Source organism: Pinus tabuliformis, chromosome 7 (assembly GCF_031772625.1).
Source record: "Pinus tabuliformis cultivar Carrire ecotype Pingquan chromosome 7, CPIR1, whole genome shotgun sequence".
In the NCBI taxonomy this organism is placed as follows: domain Eukaryota; kingdom Viridiplantae; phylum Streptophyta; class Pinopsida; order Pinales; family Pinaceae; genus Pinus; species Pinus tabuliformis.
In genome coordinates, this window is record NC_142293.1 from 588668782 (window position 1) to 588686717 (window position 17936).

A 17936-nucleotide genomic window follows, 5' to 3' on the forward strand; every position below is an offset into this window, starting at 1 on the left:
TAATTATAGTAATCACAGGCTGAAAGCTCAAAATAGCCAGATTTGTCAGTATGCCACACATATTTTTAAAATTTATGATTTAAAATGAGGTGCTTCAGAAAACCTTTCATGCATCCACAACAAAAGTTCTAATGATAAGCCCGGGATCAAAACCAGCTGGGCTCTTCAGAAAATGCTATCCGGGAGTTGGCTGGTCTAACGCCTGGTGATCTCAAAATTAAGGATTCCTTGCACAACTTAATTCAACCATGAACATAGAGAGAGAAAACGACAATGAAATTTAGATTTAATGGAGATACTTGCCATTATATTCAGAAATTAAACTATCATTCAAACCCTAATGATCAAACAAGATACCTGTTTTTAAATTACTCTTCTTTAAACTAACATCAATGGCTGAAAGCAAATCTATGCAAGAAAATAAAACATCTTACAACATTTTTTTTTCTGAAGAGTAACACCAGCAAAGATTAACCCCAAAGTCTTTCTTTATTTGCACATGAAAAACGATTACAAGAGAACTTTCACTTAGCACACGACTCCAAGATCGAATGATCTCAACTGACCACTGACCTCTTATTTAAAGAAAAATTTCCTAACGGCTAGTTCGAGTGATCCTTGTCAAAGCGATCTCGACCGTTGATGAGGATCAAAAAATCTTTTTTATCTCATACGTGGAAATTAAAATAATGAGGAAATTCGAAATTATCATTTAAATGCATTTTAATTAATTCAAAAATTCAATTTTTGAATTAATTTCCTCAAAATTTTGACTTTTACTTAACCCAAGGGACCAAGGGCATAAAATTTAGCAAAATAATCATTTAACCTTAGTCCTTGGATCTCTTAAATTTTTATTTTTTTTAAAGGACCCTCGAATTTAGCCTTTGGAAAATTTAAAATTACCTAGGACCTAGGACATAGGACTTATGAGGGGATAAATTATTTTTCTAACCCTCAAGACATTTTACATCATAATTTTTACGTTTTTTAGATCTCAAGGGGAAAAACCCATTTGACATAGACCCTCATAGACTACCCAGTTCTGCGATACAAACATAATCTAGCAGATCAAGCAATTTGTAATAAAATATCCTAACCAAATAGTTAGGATTATTCCCAAATCACTTTTACATAGACTCGATCTAACACACTAGGACTCCCCTAAGATTCTAATGACAAAATCCATTCCGGCTTTGTGGTTAGGCTAAAGGAAAACTCTGCCGATCATGGATCGGTGAGACAAAAAACCTTTCAGAACGTAGATCATCACTAGATTAGGTTTACCTAGGCAATTACATACATGACACATATCTGCTGAGATTATCTACAATTTACACATCTTGACTGGGTTTACAAAATAACATGATTAGGCTGATGATGATAGTCGGACGGCATGGACACATTGATCAAGCGCTATCCCTTTTGCGAAAAAAGGGGGTGTACTGTTATGGGTCGTTGACATGTAGTGGTCAACATCTGGCTCTACTTGGGGACACGTTGCTGCACTGTAGGAATGTGAGAATCCAGAATAATATAGAGGATGCCCCATGGCATCAGATGTCATCTTTGAAGAATAGCTTGAGCATTTGGCCATTCGCAGGTAAGTCAAATGGTTCGCTATCCAATCTGGTCAAGTGGAATGAGTTCGGCCCAGCAATGTCTCGGATAATGTATGGTCCTAGCCATAAACTGTCAAATTTCTTGTGTTTTCCTAGTTTTTCATTCTTGCGATCCCAAAGAAGTACCATATCTCCAACCTGCAAAGATCTAGATTGAGATTATTTATCAAAGCTTTTCTTAATGTTAGATTGACTCTTACATATATTATCAAAAGCTATCCTATGAGCTTCATCCAACTCCACAATCTAATCAATTCTATTTTGAACAACATCTTTATTAGTAGAAAAATGCTGAAGGAACTGATAAGCTGGCAATTTTAGGTGCACAGGTAAGGTCACATCCAAACCATAAACTAATTCAAAGGGGCTTTTACCATTAGCTTTCTTTTTAGTGATCCTATCTGCCCATAAAGCATACTTGATTTTGCTATCCCAAGATCTTTTATTATCTCCTACTATCTTCTTGATAATGGTTATGAGATTTTTATTACTTGATTCAGCAAGACCATTACCCTAAAGATAGTAATTTGATGAATGAGATAAGACAATGCCATACTCTAAGTCACATGACACGAAGACACGAGACACGGAGGACACGTAAATACGAGTATTCAATACGAAACGCAGCGACCTGGAAACAGGACACGGGGGACATCTTTTATATATATATATATATATATATATATATATATATATATATATCGAAATATAGTTTTTTATCCATATTAAATTGCAGGTTGCAGCTTATCTAATCAAATTAAAATATAATTACTTCTCAAAGTTCATAGTTCACTTTAAAAAAATAAATAGAATCAAAATTTACTATTTAGAAATTAGAATGTGATATGCTTGGTCTTGATTCTTGAATATTCAATGTTCATTGTTCATGTACAACTTACAAGCACATAAGAAAATAACTGAAGTCTAATCCTATTGATTTCCTCTGCCCCTCTTGCGAGAAAATGCCACAGCTTTCCCTTTCCCTCTAGATGTAGATGCTGGTGCTGGTGGAGTTGGCAGTGGAGTTTTCTATGCTCTAGAAGCTGAAGAACTAGAAGTAGGAGTTATAGGAGGTAGACCACGTCCTCTACTGGTGGCAGGGGTAGCCTGGGCAGGTGGTGTCACTTGGAAACATTACAATCTCCCAATCCTGAAATCTTGAAAAACTGATAAGTCTGCTGCATTTTGGATGAAATCTAAAATTCTACTTTCTCCATATGAAATCCAACGAGGCCGGAACCACTCTCAAACATCCTGAGTCATTTCATGGTAATGTTAAAAATTTAAGTAAAAGGATGAAAATGAAGATTAAGGAGAATGTCACTTGTACTTTAAGAATTTAACATTACCATGAATAGCATATCAATACTAGGGCCTAGACTTGATCATTAAGCTGCCCCACTCAAAAATTATTTGTTTCTTTCAAAAAAATTTGCAGCTTATGCAGGCAACATTTTCTACCAACGAAATACGCGTTTTCCAAATTCAGGACACGATGAAAACCGGCGAATACGTATTCCATTTTACAGGACACGATAAAAACCGTATTCGACACGTATTAGGGCCGTTTTCGTGTCCAGTACGTAAAATATGGGACACAGGACCCTCGAGGACGTGTCCTGTGACTTAGGCCATACTTGAAACAAAAAGATGAAAATTCTGAAGAACTAAAAGCCTTGGCATTATCAGTAGTGATCTTAGCAGGGACACCAAATCTAGTAATGATATTATTTTCAATGAAATCCATAATGACCTTTTCAGTGGCATTCTTAGCAGGGATGGCTTCAACCCATTTAGTGAAATAATTAGTAGTAGTCAAAATCCATGAGTAGCCATTGCTAGAATTTTCATGAAACTTCCCGATGAAGTCCAGACCCCAATGCTGAAAAGGTGCCTCCACAATGACAGGTTGTAAGGGTAGGGCAGCAAGCTTCTGTTTCCCAGTGAACAGTTGGCAGGCTTGACAACTTCTAACAAACTTATGCACATCAGAAAAAATCGAAGGCCAATAATAACCAGCTCTCAGAATTTTGTGGGCAGTAGTTCTAGCAGCGTAATGACCACCACAAAATCCTGAATGAAACTCAGAAACTAACTTCTTGGACTCAATTTCATCAACACACCTAAGTACTATGCCCTCAGGATTTCTCCATCCAAGGCCATCCTTCATAAGGCAATACTTAGTGGCTTTTAATCTAAGAGCCCTTCTCTTATGAGCGACTAAATGTTTAGGACATGTAAGATTTATCAGGCAATGAACAATGTCCTTGTACCACTCTTGCTCTCCTAATCTCTGCAACTCAGGCGAAGAAAGATTGTTAAGACAAATCAAACCAAGAGCTTTTTCAATACCTTCGGTCATCATTTGAGCCAGGCCTTGGCCTCTGACTAACTTGGTGGGTCTAATCTCTAAATCATATTCCTGTATTTTAGTAACCCACCTAGCACGAGTCCCTAAGCAATCAGTTTGAGTTAATATATCCTTAACAGCGGAATGTGGGACAAAAGCAGTGATTTTGGAATAACCCACATAAGTCTTGAAATGCTTAAGAGATTTGACTAAGGCATAGGCTTGCTTTTCCATGGTATTGTATTTTAATTCAGAATTTTGAAGCGTTCTACTCATGAAAGAAATAGGCTGCTTGTGACCATCTTTATTTTTCTGCAATAAGACACCAGCAGTGGTATCTTTAGAAGCGAAAGAGAAAATCATGAAATCCTTAGAGTAATCAGGACTAACTAAAACGAGGGCTCTTGCAATAACGCCTTTGATTTCCTGAAAAACCCTTTTGTCGTCTTCTTGCCAAACAAATTCTACATCTTTCTTCAGAAGACTTTGAGTAGGCTTAGCTATTTCTGCGTAATTTGGAATAAACCTTCTAAGAAAATTTGTTTTTCCAAGGAAAGGCTGAAGGGATTTAAGATTATGGGGAAGAGGAATCTTTTGGATTGCTTCAACTCTTTCAGGATCAATCTTGTTTCCATCTTTAGAAACGATGTGACCAAGTAATGTCCCTTCGATTACTCCAAAAACAGACTTAGCCAGATTTAAAGAAATCCCGTACTCTCTACATCTATCAAAAACTTGCCTAAGATGACTTATATGACTAATACCATCCTTAGAAAAAATAGTAAGATCATCATGATAAATTTCGATAAATCTCCCAATTAAACCCTTGAAGGCATAATCCATAGCCCTTTGAAATGTAGCCCCAGCATTGGTTAATCCAAACGGCATTATAATGTATTTGAAAGTACCCCATGGTGTGGTGAATGTAGTTTTATGAAGATCCTCCTTTTTAACCCATACTTGATTATACCCAGAAAAACCATCTAGCAATGACATCATTCCAGAACCAGTTACTCTTTGCAACATAGTCTCCATGTTTGGCAAAGGGTAATTATCTTTCTTACATGCTAGATTAAGGTTTTGAAAGTCGACACAAAGCCTTATCGTACCGTTCTTTTTCCTAACAATCACCAGGTTGGAACACCATGTCGAATGTCTCATTTGAGCAATAATCCCTGCTGCAAGAATCTTTGAAAGCTCTTTTTGAACCAAATGGGCTAACTTAGGATTAATCTGCCTAAGCTTCTGACGAAAGGGTTTAGCATTTTCATCTTTCAAAGGGATAGTGTGTTCCATGACGTCTTCCCTATAACCTTTTAATTCATCATAAGAAAATGCTAAAACATCTCGATATTCGCGAAGTAAATTGGTCAATTTTTTTCTTTCTTCAACATTAGTACCCTTACCAATTTTAACAATCTTTGGGTTCGTAGGAGTGCCAATGTTTACCTCGAGGTATTCGCCCGGATCCATTTTATTCTCCTCTTTCAACTTTGTGGCATCATGCCTATCAAAGTGTTGTTCTAAAGAAACCACATTCCTAGGAGTAGGATTTATGATATGCTCATGATTATCAGATCCATCCTCCTCAGAATTTATCCGAAAATTTTCAAACTCATCCAAATTATCAAGAAAACGAATCACTTGCTTTTCATCATTAAAGACTTGCCAATGCTCTGAGTTATCTGGAACAAAAGGTCTAAATATAACTTCCATTTTAATCTTATCCTCAATTAGCCCATCAAACAATTGCAAAGTAGAAGCAGCTACGGCAAGCTCATCTGCCGAACTATTATGCTCTCTTGGGATAGCTTCAAGGTCAAGGGCATCAAAGTGTTCCATAGTATCCCATATAGCGTTTCGATAATTCCTTAACCTTTGATTTTTACATGTAAATTTATTTTTAAGCTGCATGACAATTAAGTCAGAATCCCCCTTAATGCTAAGCAACTTGATTCTTAAAGCCTTTGCCAACTCAAGACCCAACAAAAAAGCTTCATATTCAATGCCGTTGTTGGTTGCTTCAAATTCGAATCGATAGGCAAACTTGAAAATATGACAAAGGGGTGATTTTAACACTATTCCTGCACCTTTACCATGCCTAGACGATGCACCATCAAAATACATGTACCAAACTTTATCATTGAGATCCCTAATCTTTTTATCAACCTTATTATCAGGAGGAACTATGAAATTAGACATGATAGCATAATTCCCAATGTCGGATTATTCTTTAATTATCTCATTATGAGGTCTCTTAGGATTTTCAACATGGAATTTTCTCTCGGGCTCTCTATTAAGTCTCACAAAACCATCACCTCTAGGAGAAGGAATCATAGCATATGACCAATTCATTTGAATACTCCCTCCTAAATAAGAGGCCCATTTTCTAGATAAAAGCATACCCCAAGCATTAGGCACATCAACAACAACAATGTCCATAACAATCATAATGTCAGGGTAAACTGATAAATGAACTTGTAAATCTTTGAACAAACCATGAACTTCAATCTTCGTAGAATCCATGGCACATATATTGTAATAGGGTCTAGAAACTCTTAAATTAAGCTGTTCCATGGCCCTCTTAGTCATGATACAAGCTGATGCACCGGAATCCAGCATGCAATTATTCAATTTATATCCATTAACCATTAAAGTGATAAAGAAAGGCTGATGATCCTTGTTATCCGAATCTAAACTTTGAAAATATATAGGAGCATCGTGATAATCAACCTCCAAGGCTTTCTGTTGAGAAACATTTGCTTGAGAACCTTCAATAGCTTTTAGTAACTTAGCTCTTTAGGAAGGGATTTTCACAATCTCGGAGACAGGAACCCAGATTTTCGCATTATTAAACCAACTTCCCAAATCGAGATCTAATCCAGAGTTTGAACCTGGGTTAAACGTCCGAGGGGGAATTTGATTCCCGTTCTGATTTTTATCCCTTCTCTGATAAGTTAAACCTTTATCTCTAGCAATTTCCATGATTTGCTCTGGAGAAGGTTTTTCACCATATAACTTAACCATGATATCATCTTCATTTACAAAATTATTTATACTAAAAGCTGACGAGGGATGCATAACATCTCGACTATTTTCCTTAACTTCCATCCAGTCTTTCATAGACAAAGGAAACTCTTTACCCACTACATTTATTTGATTACCTGCCCCAAACATTCCATATCAAAAATTCTTCTAAATATGGGGCAAGTAGCCTCTTCATGAAGAGCATCACAAGCCCGACAATAAGGCGGAGCGTCATCGACCAAATTAGCATGTTCAAGCGGATTAGGAGGTCTCTGCTCAGTAGATTGACCTTTCTTCTGCCAATTGTTATTTCGATTATTATTATTATTTCTAGGCTGGAAGTTTTGCGTTTGAGTTCTTTCCATTTGGACCAACCTATTCTGCAAAGTAGCTATTTCTTTAGCATGGTTAGAGGTTAATTTTGCTTGATTGATTTCCATGCTTTCAATCTTTTGCAGTAATTTCTGAACAAGTTCGTTATCAGGTTCTTGAACTTCTTTTCCTTTAGGTTCTTTCAATTTCGTTGAAGCCTTAACAAAACATGGGATTTTAGACTTCCCAGATGCTGCCTTATCCTTTTCAAGTTCCATTGCTAAGGCTTGACAATCCCTGTAATCGGGAAGTTTAGCACGTCTCAACTCATAGGAGGGCTCAGGGCTAAAGGCATCAATATAAAAAGCTTGGAGAGATTTTTCGGTAGGATTATAAACTTGAGGTAATTCCTTAATAATATCATTAAACCTTTTGTTAAATTCTTCAGCGGTTTCATTCTCTCTCTTTTTGATTATGCTAATAGCTTTCACAAGGTGTCTTCCTTCTCTCTTATCTCCATACTTTTCCTTAAAGGCATTAACAATCGATTGCAAGGAATCAAATGAATCTCGAGGCTTTTACGTAAACCAATCTAAAGCATCGCCCTTCAAGGTTAGAACAAAAAGGGTCATTTTAACATCTTCATGATTAAAATCAGCAGCCCTTGCATATTTTCCAGTGTTCCACGGGGACGCGTCCCCCAAGGTGGGGTGCACGCACCCCTCACACCCCACGCACCCGGGACGGGGAGACTCTCGGGGGTGCGTTTCCCCACGTCCCCCTTTTGGGGAGACTCGGGGAGACGCAAGGGGGTGCGTTTCCCCAATGTGGGAGACTCGACTCCTCGAAAGGGGTACTTCTGGGCGTCCCCCCTTCATTTTTGTCTAATTACCCTTTATAAACCAAAAAAAAAAAAATTTAAAATGAAAATTAATTTATTAAAAAAACATAAAAAATAAAAATAAACTAAATTAACAATTACAAATAAAAAATTACATGAACAAGTTAGGGTTAACTCCACTTTTCAAGTTTTCATTCTGCCGCCATTCATTATGCTCTTACCTCAACGCATTTTTTTCTTCCATTTGCTCTCACTGCGCCCACGAGAGCTTCAGTGCATCCTCACTCTTCTCCACGCAACGGCTTGCTGTTAGCACTTAGCAGTCGTTGCCCAACAGGTGTTGGCAAAATAGAATTAGCTAAGGCTCTTGCATCCTATTTATTTAATATTGATGAAGCTCTAGTGAGGATTGACATAGTGAATACATGGAGAAGCATGCAGTTTCAAGGCTGATTGGAGCACCACCAGGGTATGTGGGTTATGAAGAAGGGATACAGTTGACTGAGTCTATACGTAGAAGGCCTTATGCAGTTATTATGTTTGATGAAATTGAGAAGGCACATACAGATTCCTTCAATATTCTACTTCAGATTTTAGATGACGGAAGGGTCATTGATTCTCATGGTTGAACTGTAAGCTTCACCAACACTGTCATTATTATGACTTCAAACATTGGTTCTCAGTACATTCTAAGTAGGCTTGATGATGAACCTGGCTCAAAAGAGGAACTGTATGAGAGAATGAAGAACAGGGTTATGGAAGTGGCTCAAACGACATTCCGCCCTGAGTTCATGAATCGCATTGATGAGTATATTGTTTTCCAACCTCTAGACCGTGAACAAATTAAGAGCATTGTAAGATTACAAGTATGTGGTTCATCTATCGTCATTCTTTTAGTGAAAACCAAAGCGAAATAGCAGAGGTTGGTCAGATATATTAGAAGTTAATTTATTTATAACTTTTTGATTTAATCATATAGAAACAACTGTTTGGAATATATGTTAGATTCAGTTATTATTTTGGTTTTCAATGTAAATTATAGAATGATGTAAATTATTGAATGATGATTGATGAATGATAATTGATATGGATCAATGTACATTGTATTTGAATATTTGAATTTCGTATTGAATTTTATTATTGAATCTTATGGTATTGAATCTTGATGAATTAGCATTATTGAACAATGAATATGAACATGAAAATTTCAAAATTATATACATATATATAAATTTATAATATATATAATTAAAAATTATATTATATATACCTCGACGTCTCCCCGTCTCCCCTAAATTTCCCTAAAATTTTAGGGTTCTCCCACACGTCCCCTTTGTGCATCTCCCCGCACCCGCGTCTCCCCATCCCAGAGACTTGGTGGAACATTGATATTTTCCCAGCCATGAACTAAAAGCTTTCAGATGCAAGTTAGCACTAATTACATTATTTCCCTGAAAGATAGGTAATTTATCCATCCCATGCTTAGGAATATCATTGGGATAATCTTGAATATTAGAAAAATTGCAAGGGGCAAATATATCCATGATGTCGTGCTCGACCGGGCTAGTAAAAAGCAAGCAGATATCAGAGAGGGCTTCTTGTCCAAGATTAACAAGAAGTGCACGAGAAGAAAGTTTGTGTAATCATACTCTGAGAGCCCTTTCAGGATCAGGAGCAGGATTAACCAAACTGCTTGGATGTCTTCTAGTATACACCCTTGCGGAAGGTAAATGAAGTGGAGTCGCCACCCAGACAGAAAGTGTAACACGGAAAAACTTGAACGGAAGGAGTCAAGGAGAGGAAAGGACAAGAGGAAAGAAACGAGACGAATGTTGAGGAAACCAAGGACAGAAAAAACTCTATCCCCACCAACAGCGCCAAAAAATGTTGTCGCACAAAGTGTCTAAGCATCGCGACAACGCTCAGACCGGGGGCTGTCACCCTGATCCCCGATCTCTCTGTTTAAGCCGTCTCCCTACATCGAGCTAAGGGGGGTAGACCCTATGGATAAACGAGATGAAGGAGAACCAGCTGGGATCAACTAGCTCGGGAGACACAGCGAGGCAATCGAAAACTTGATTAAGGCTCAACAAGACTTAAAATTTGATTAAATTTTTAATTGATTAACACCAGTGCCTTATGGAGTCAATGCTCCAAGGTAATCAATTAGCTGCTGCTGCTTATGAAATAATTAATGATTGCTTGAAGAATTTGTAAAATATCTAACACGTAATGAGCATAAAATAAAATTCAAGCAAGGACGACCTTCAAATAGTTAATCTCTAGATAAAATTTTTAGCACATTTAACTATAGTAAAAAAGAAACACTAATACCATAAAATTTTTCTTTCAAATTTTAATCTTAGCACGATTTTTTTTTTTGAATTTGACAACTGAACTTCTTTTAAATGTGCTAAGCTTAAAATTTCTATTTTTTATTTTTTATTATTAAGGCTTTTTTTAAATTTTATGAAATTTTTTATTTTTATTTTTTAGAAATTTAAATCTAAATGAAAATAAATCAAAACCTGAAAAAGAAAATTCAAAATCAAAACCCCCTTTTTTTTTTTTTTAATATTTTATTTGAAATGAAACTAAACTAAACTAAAACTAAAGACTAAAAGCTAAGCTAAAAGAAATCAAAATAAAAACTAACACCTAATCTATATATATAACAAAAAAGAAAAAATATAAAGTCTAAATCCTAACTAAATAAAACTCAAAACTAAATCCAAATTAAATGAAAATCTAGTGAACATATACTATTAACCCTAGCTGCAAACATTAAAAAAAAAAAGAATTCGAAATTGTGTTATATTGTGTATCTGCAGGTCAAACGAGTGACAGAAAGGAGGAGCTCGGGCGTGGAAATGATTATGTGAGGAGACCGATGGCAATGCACTGCGGGTTTGGGAGATGAGAGAAGATTGTCGTTATTATGTAAGTTTGGCGTGAAGGTTGAAGGGGATCGATGGATGGGCAGCGTGTAAAGAAAAGCGGATGGAGGAGCCGCGTAGGTATGGTAGCGAGTCGTGAATGGGTATGTATGCAGGTTTGGCAGCAAATGCGTGGAGGAAGGAAGCCACGAAATGGAAGGGCGCGCTGAGGGTTGAGAGAGATCTGGCTGGCAGAGGAATGAGGGGTGTGGGGTGATGTGGCAGAGGTGAAGGAAGATCGTAGCTACGGATTAGATGCAAGTTTAGGAGCGATTTGCAGGAGGGTGTTTCAAAAGGTGCAATGACAGCAATGGAGCAATGAAATTCGCGTAAGGAAGAAAGGAGCTGCGTGTTGATGAAGAGAGCTGGACAGAGGCTCTAGCAGCGTGGGGAGATGAAAGAGACGCAGTGAGGGACAACGGATGGGGATGGAGCTCGAAGACAACAATTTGTTTGCAGATCTAGCGTGAAGGAGAAACTGTGTGAATGAACATAGCTTGCCTTAAAAAATTTGAAACTTCTCAGCCATTGAAATGAAAACCTAGGCAGCAGCAGAGATGGACCAGAAAACCCTCCAAATTCTCCAGTAAATTTTAAATCACCCTGCTTCAGATTTGTCTAATGAAAACCCCGAAAATTTTTCAAGATTTGTACCTGCAATGATAATAGCAAAATGCCCAGAAACAAAATATACAATAATGAAACTTTTAAAACCCTAGCTAAATAATTACATTAATCACACGCTGAAAGCTCTAAATAGCTAGATTTGTCAGTATGCCACACATATTTTCAAAATTTATGAGGAAATTCGAAATTATCATTTAAATGCATTTTAATTAATTCAAAAATTAAATTTTTCAATTAATTTCCTCAAAATTTTGACTTTGACTTAACCCAAGGGACCAAGGGCATAAAATTTAGCAAAATAATCATTTAACCTTAGTCCCTGGACCTCTTAAATATATATTTTTTTTAAAAGACCCTTGAATTTAGCCTTTGGAAAATTTAAAATTACCTAGGACCTAGGACATGGGACTTAGGACTTAGGACTTATGAGGGGATAAATTATTTCTCTAACCCTCAAGACATTTACATCATGATTTTTACGTTTTTTAGATCTCAAAGGGGAAAACCCATTTGACATAGACCCTGATAGACTACCCAGTACTGCGATACAAACATAATCTAGCAGATCAAGCAATTTGTAATAAAATATCCTAACCAAATAGTTAGGATTATTCCCAAATCACTTTTACATAGACTCGATCTAACACACTATGACTCCCCTAAGATTCTAATGACAAAATCCATTTCGGCTTTGGGGTTAGGCTGAAGGAAAACTCTGCCGAACATGGATCGGTGAGACAAAAAACCTTCCGGAATGTAGATCATCACTAGATTAGGTTTACCTAGGCAATTACATACATGACACAGATCTACTGAGATTATTTACAATTTACACATGCTGACTGGGTTTAAAAAATAACATGATTAGGCTGATGATGATAGTCGGATGGCATGGACACATTGATCAAGCGCTATCCCTTTTGCGAAAAAAGGGGGTGTACTGCTATGCGTTGTTGACATGTAGTGGTCAGCATCTGGCTCTACTTGGGGACACGTTGCTGCACTGTAGGAATGTGAGAATCCAGAATAATATAGAGGATGCCCCATGGCATCAGATGTCATCTTTGAAGAATAGCTTGAGCATTAGACCATTCGCAGGTAAGTCAAGTGGTTCACTATCCAATTTGCTCAAGTGGAATGAGTTCGGCCTAGCAATGTCTCGGATAATGTATGGTCCCAGCCATAAACTGTCAAATTTCTTGTGTTTTCCTAGTTTTTCATTCTTGCGATCCCAAAGAAGTACCATATCTCCAACCTGCAATGTCTATCAGTCTTCTTCCCTTTGTTTTTATTTTCCTTATCATTTTGTTGAATTGATTTTTCATTTTGAGACTGAAAGTGCTTAGGACCCTTGGTTGGTTTAGGACCATTCTTTTTAGGATGCTACTTCTTAAGATTCTTTGAACTTGGTTACTGTAGGTGGCTAAGGCTTTCTTAGAAGAGTTTCCAAGATTAAAAAGACCAAGATGTAAAAGTTTTTCTTGTTCTCTTATTAAAGAATCACAAAAGGCATCAAAAGAGGGGGACTTGTAGGCTTGTCCTTGAGAAATAAAGGCTTCTCTAGTAGAATGGAAGGTGGAAATAAACACAGAGTAGGTTGGTCCTAACTTTGTAAGAATAGAATAGATAAGGCTACCATCTTCTTTCTTAACCTTAACACATTCGAAGAGAAGTCTAAGGGTCTTGAACTTGGACAAAAAATCTTCAATGGAAGAAAAATTATTAGGGTCCAACGTAAGCAACTCATTTTCGAGTTGATGGGCTCTAATTTCATTTTAATTGCAAAAACTTTGTTGAATTGTTTCATTGCTTCATTGGGGGTATCAAGTTCTGCGATATGGAATCTAAGGTCTGGAGAAACACACATCCCTATCAACCCACGTGCTTGATCTTGCTTATTTTCCCATTTGGCTGCCTTATCTTCATCTTTAGGTTTAGATTATTGGCCTCAGGCTATTCTATAAAAACCTTTACTTCTAAATAAATCCACAATGTAGGATAACCATTGGAAGTAGTTGATGCTATCAAGAATAACTTGATATGGACTTTCCATTTAACAGAAACTGACACTGTAGATGTCGAACTTAAGTGTTCCAATGGAAAGATCTCGAAAAATTAGGACGATTAAAAAAAAACGGCTCTGAAAATGGCTTCCGGATGAAGGAGTTATGGCTTTTTGAAAAAAAGTTGTTGAAGATGCTGACGAAGTACGTGAATGTGCGGAAGTGAATGATAATGTTAAATTTAAAAAAAAATCCCTCTCCCCCCCACCTCTTTCTAAACTTAATCTAATTAGCTCACTTTAAAAAAATATGTGACCCACTTTTATAAATAAGTGAAAGTCACTTTTACAATGGTACTTTATGAGCTACCCACTAAATTGTAACTTAAATAAAAGATAAAGAGACTTTAGAATTATAAGTGACTCACTTTTATAATGGGTGAGAACACTTTTACATAAAGTAACTTTGAAACATAAGCTAAATGTGCTTTTTGAAAAAGTAACTCAACAAAAAGAAAGACTTGAACCCAAGACCTCTATTCTCATAAAGTAACTTTGGACCAAGTGAGCTAGTTTAAAAGGTTAGTAATTTTGGAAAAGAGGAAGGGGTTTTTTTTTTTTTTTATAGTCACTAAAGCTTTGGAGTTCATGCTTACTTGAAAAAGTCATTTTTGCCTACAAAACAAAAAACCACACAACCCAACAGGGACATGCAAAAAACATCAAACTAGTGTTGCACTAATCGCGATTATATCGTAAAATTGCAAGTTTTTGAAATCGGCGATATTATCGGCCGATAAATACATGTATATTTTTTTTGGCGATTTTTATAAAAAAATTGCGATTTTTAAAAATAAATAAATTAATTAAATTAAATAATATATATATATATATATATATATATATATTTTTTAATTTTTAATTTTAATTTATTTTAATTTTAATTTTTTTATTTTTATGAGGAGTAGGTGACACAACCTACCCAAGCTACCCCTATCACCAGTAGAGGACATGGTCTACCTCCTGTAGCTCCTAGTTCTTTAGCTTCTAGAGTACCGTAGAGTCCACTGCCAACTCCATCGACATCTACATCTAGAGGGGCAAAGGAAATCAGTAGTATTAGACTTTAGTTATTTGGTTCATTTCATTGTATATGACATTATGACTCATGATATGAGATACATTATTATATTTTTTGTTGATATTTTGAGGCTGAGTTGGGAGTCATGAGTCAGGACTTACTATTCAAGACATGATTCACTGTTATGTGTGATGTGGCACTAGAAATGATTTTAAACATCTTATATATTAGTTCTTTTATCATATTTATGTGTCAATGTATTTATTTTATGTTGTAGATGCTTTAGATATTAAAAAATTGAAAAAAAATGAATATTTTTGTATGTTACGATTTTTTCCCTGCGCCGATTTAATCTCGATAACGATAAATGCAACATTGCATCAAATCTTATGGCTTGAAGTTAGCTTTTGCCGGAAACTAAATATTTTCCTCAATGTTTCTGATTTTCCGATATCACACTAAGGCGTAGCGGAAAAGAGCATACACATGAGAGCTAAATAAACCAAAATAAACAGAGAGATGAATTACTAAAACTGCAAATAAAGATTGTATACCTCCAGATCTTAAAAATGATGTAGCTAGGGCTACCAGAAACCTTTTCGCGTGAAACAAAAGGGGTTCCTCACTGGAACAGATGCTTCTAACACAATAGAGCAGTCCTCTCGGCCTGAAAGCAGTCAGAAACAATAGATCTAGGAAACGACAGTCGGATGCAGTTGTATCGGCTAAGGATTTGGATCACTAACGGATGCAGCCCTCAAATAGTTCTGATACAATGTAGGAATTTACAGGGAAGGTTCCTCAGATAGAACACCAAAGGACACCGCTTCCAAACAGATCACAGATCAATACACGGGTATTCTTGATGTGGTTAAAACCCTCAAAGAGGGAAACAGTCCACAGCTTAAGCCAACACGGCCACTTCAGGCAATTTATTAATAAAAGAAAGAAAATTTACATAAGCTTCTCTCATGAATGGTCACCCTACAAATGACCCTCCATACTCTTTAAATAGAGATCATGGACCAATCGGGTGTTAAGCCACGATCAAGTGTCAGTAATACCGATGAGAGAATGAACCATCGATCACTTCATGTCTAGAACATATCGTGACAGTCGGATTGTAAGTTACAAAAGTACATAGTAAAGAAACACACTTTACCTAACTCTACACTAGACCAAGTTATACTTAACTATTTCCTATGTGTCGGAAATTGGAATATCCTAACATTCATTCTGCAAGGAAAACAATAACTTGGTTGGGCCATCAAATTCCCTTCATGGAATAAGAGGATAGATTTAATCCTCATAGAGAATGGAGTTATTGGACATGTTAACAGTTCAATCTCCAAAACATCATAACAGGAAGCTCAAGCATTGTCGAAGTATATGAAAGGGGAAATAAGGGCTCAAAAAATCCTTATAGAATCAATCAAGGATCCCCTCATCCCTTACGTAGCAAAGTTGGAGAAATCGAAAGAAATCTATGATAAATTGGTAGAATTGTTCTCTGTAAGCACTGTAGGAGAAGTTATATCTTTGAGAACCAAGCTATACAAAATGAAGGTATCAAAAGAAGAAGGATAGCCTCATATCTTATGAGGTTGTCACAAATAAGACACCAACTACAAGAGTTAGGGGAAATAATGTCTGAAAAAGAAATGACCACCATTGTGCTCAATACACTACCTGATGAATGGGGTAACTTTGTATCAAGTATCTATGGAAAGAAGGAAGCTACTCCATTTAGTGAACTTTGGTCATTATGTAAGATTGAATAAACTAGGTTGAAGGCAAAAAGCAAAGTTGGCTCAAATGAACAAGTTCAAGCATATGCTGCCATGGCCAAGAGAAAAGGAAAGTTTGGTCCTCACAAAAAAAAATGATCGATATGTCAAAGATACAATGCTATGAATGTAATGAATATGGGCACTTTAAACGGAATTGTCCTAAGCTTAAGAAGGACAAGAAGAAGAGAAAGGAAAGAAATGAAGCCCATGTTACCGAAGAGGTGGAAGAATCAGAAAAGAAGAAATCAAAGAAGGAGGAAGTGAAATATCTCTACTATGATTGAGATAATCTCCTTCACTTAGCTCTTTTCAGTTTTGTAGAACATAGGAATCATGATTGGAAGCATCTCTAGCATTAAGATGCATTAGAATTGAAATAGAGGTGACATTGTCATAGAAGCTTGAAAGGATAAATGAAGTAGAAGTCTACATGGTTGTAAGAAAGAAAGTAATTCATGGCATCTCCATTAGAAACATATAAGGACAACCATAGTAGCAGTATATATGGTTGGAAGAAAGTCATCTAGCATGATAGAAGATAAAGAAATCATCATACATCATAATCATAAGGAAGGAGCATTTGCTAGATGAGGATAATCAAGATCCTCCATTAGAATATTCATTAGAAGGTTCACCTCTACTTGGAAGAAGCAAGTGTCTCACTAATAGTCTACGATCCACCTTGTGTGGGATCCACTGGAAAGGTAAGGTGACAAAGATGTGCAGCATCTTGAGTTGTTTGAAGTACTTTCATCTTCAAGCAAGGAAAGAAAGTTGCTAGAAGGAAGCCTAGATGACCAAGAGAAGAAAAAGGTATGTATATATTTGATAGATAAAGTCATGTCATCATATAGTTGTAGATAACATGGTTGAAAGTTCGATCTCATGAGCATGATCAAAGAAGAAAAATCTCTTCCATTATAATGAAGCATGAAGGCATACAGATAATGTGCCTTGAACTCTTTTACATATTCATAAGATGAAATCAACATAATATGACCTCATATGGAAGATGAGGTGGTTGACAATGATGGTTCCTATGATGAAGGAACTATGTATAGAAGTTCCTGAGAAAGCAATATGTGAAGAAAGGAAGAAGAGTTCATGAAAAGATGCAACTATAGTAAGATAAGATAAGTGATCAACATCTGATAACTAGAAGAATTAGCTATGACATCTCCACGGAGAAGGTATAAAGACTATGATAAAGTCTGGAAAAGAAGAAGACCCTTGATATTGAATGTCTTGGAGATGGAGTCACTCATGTGCAGGATGTTGATGTTGCATAAAGTTGATGTCATGATGAAAGGCCATCATAAAAAGGTAATCTCAATCTAATGTTCATTTT

General features: G+C 36.4%; 1 protein-coding gene across 7 annotated transcripts in view; it reads left to right on the plus strand.

Annotated features, from left to right (window-relative positions):
* The window catches only part of LOC149248810 (lipase-like), a 430114-nt gene that overhangs the window by 113544 nt on the left and 298634 nt on the right, over positions 1–17936 (plus strand). The window lies entirely within an intron of this gene.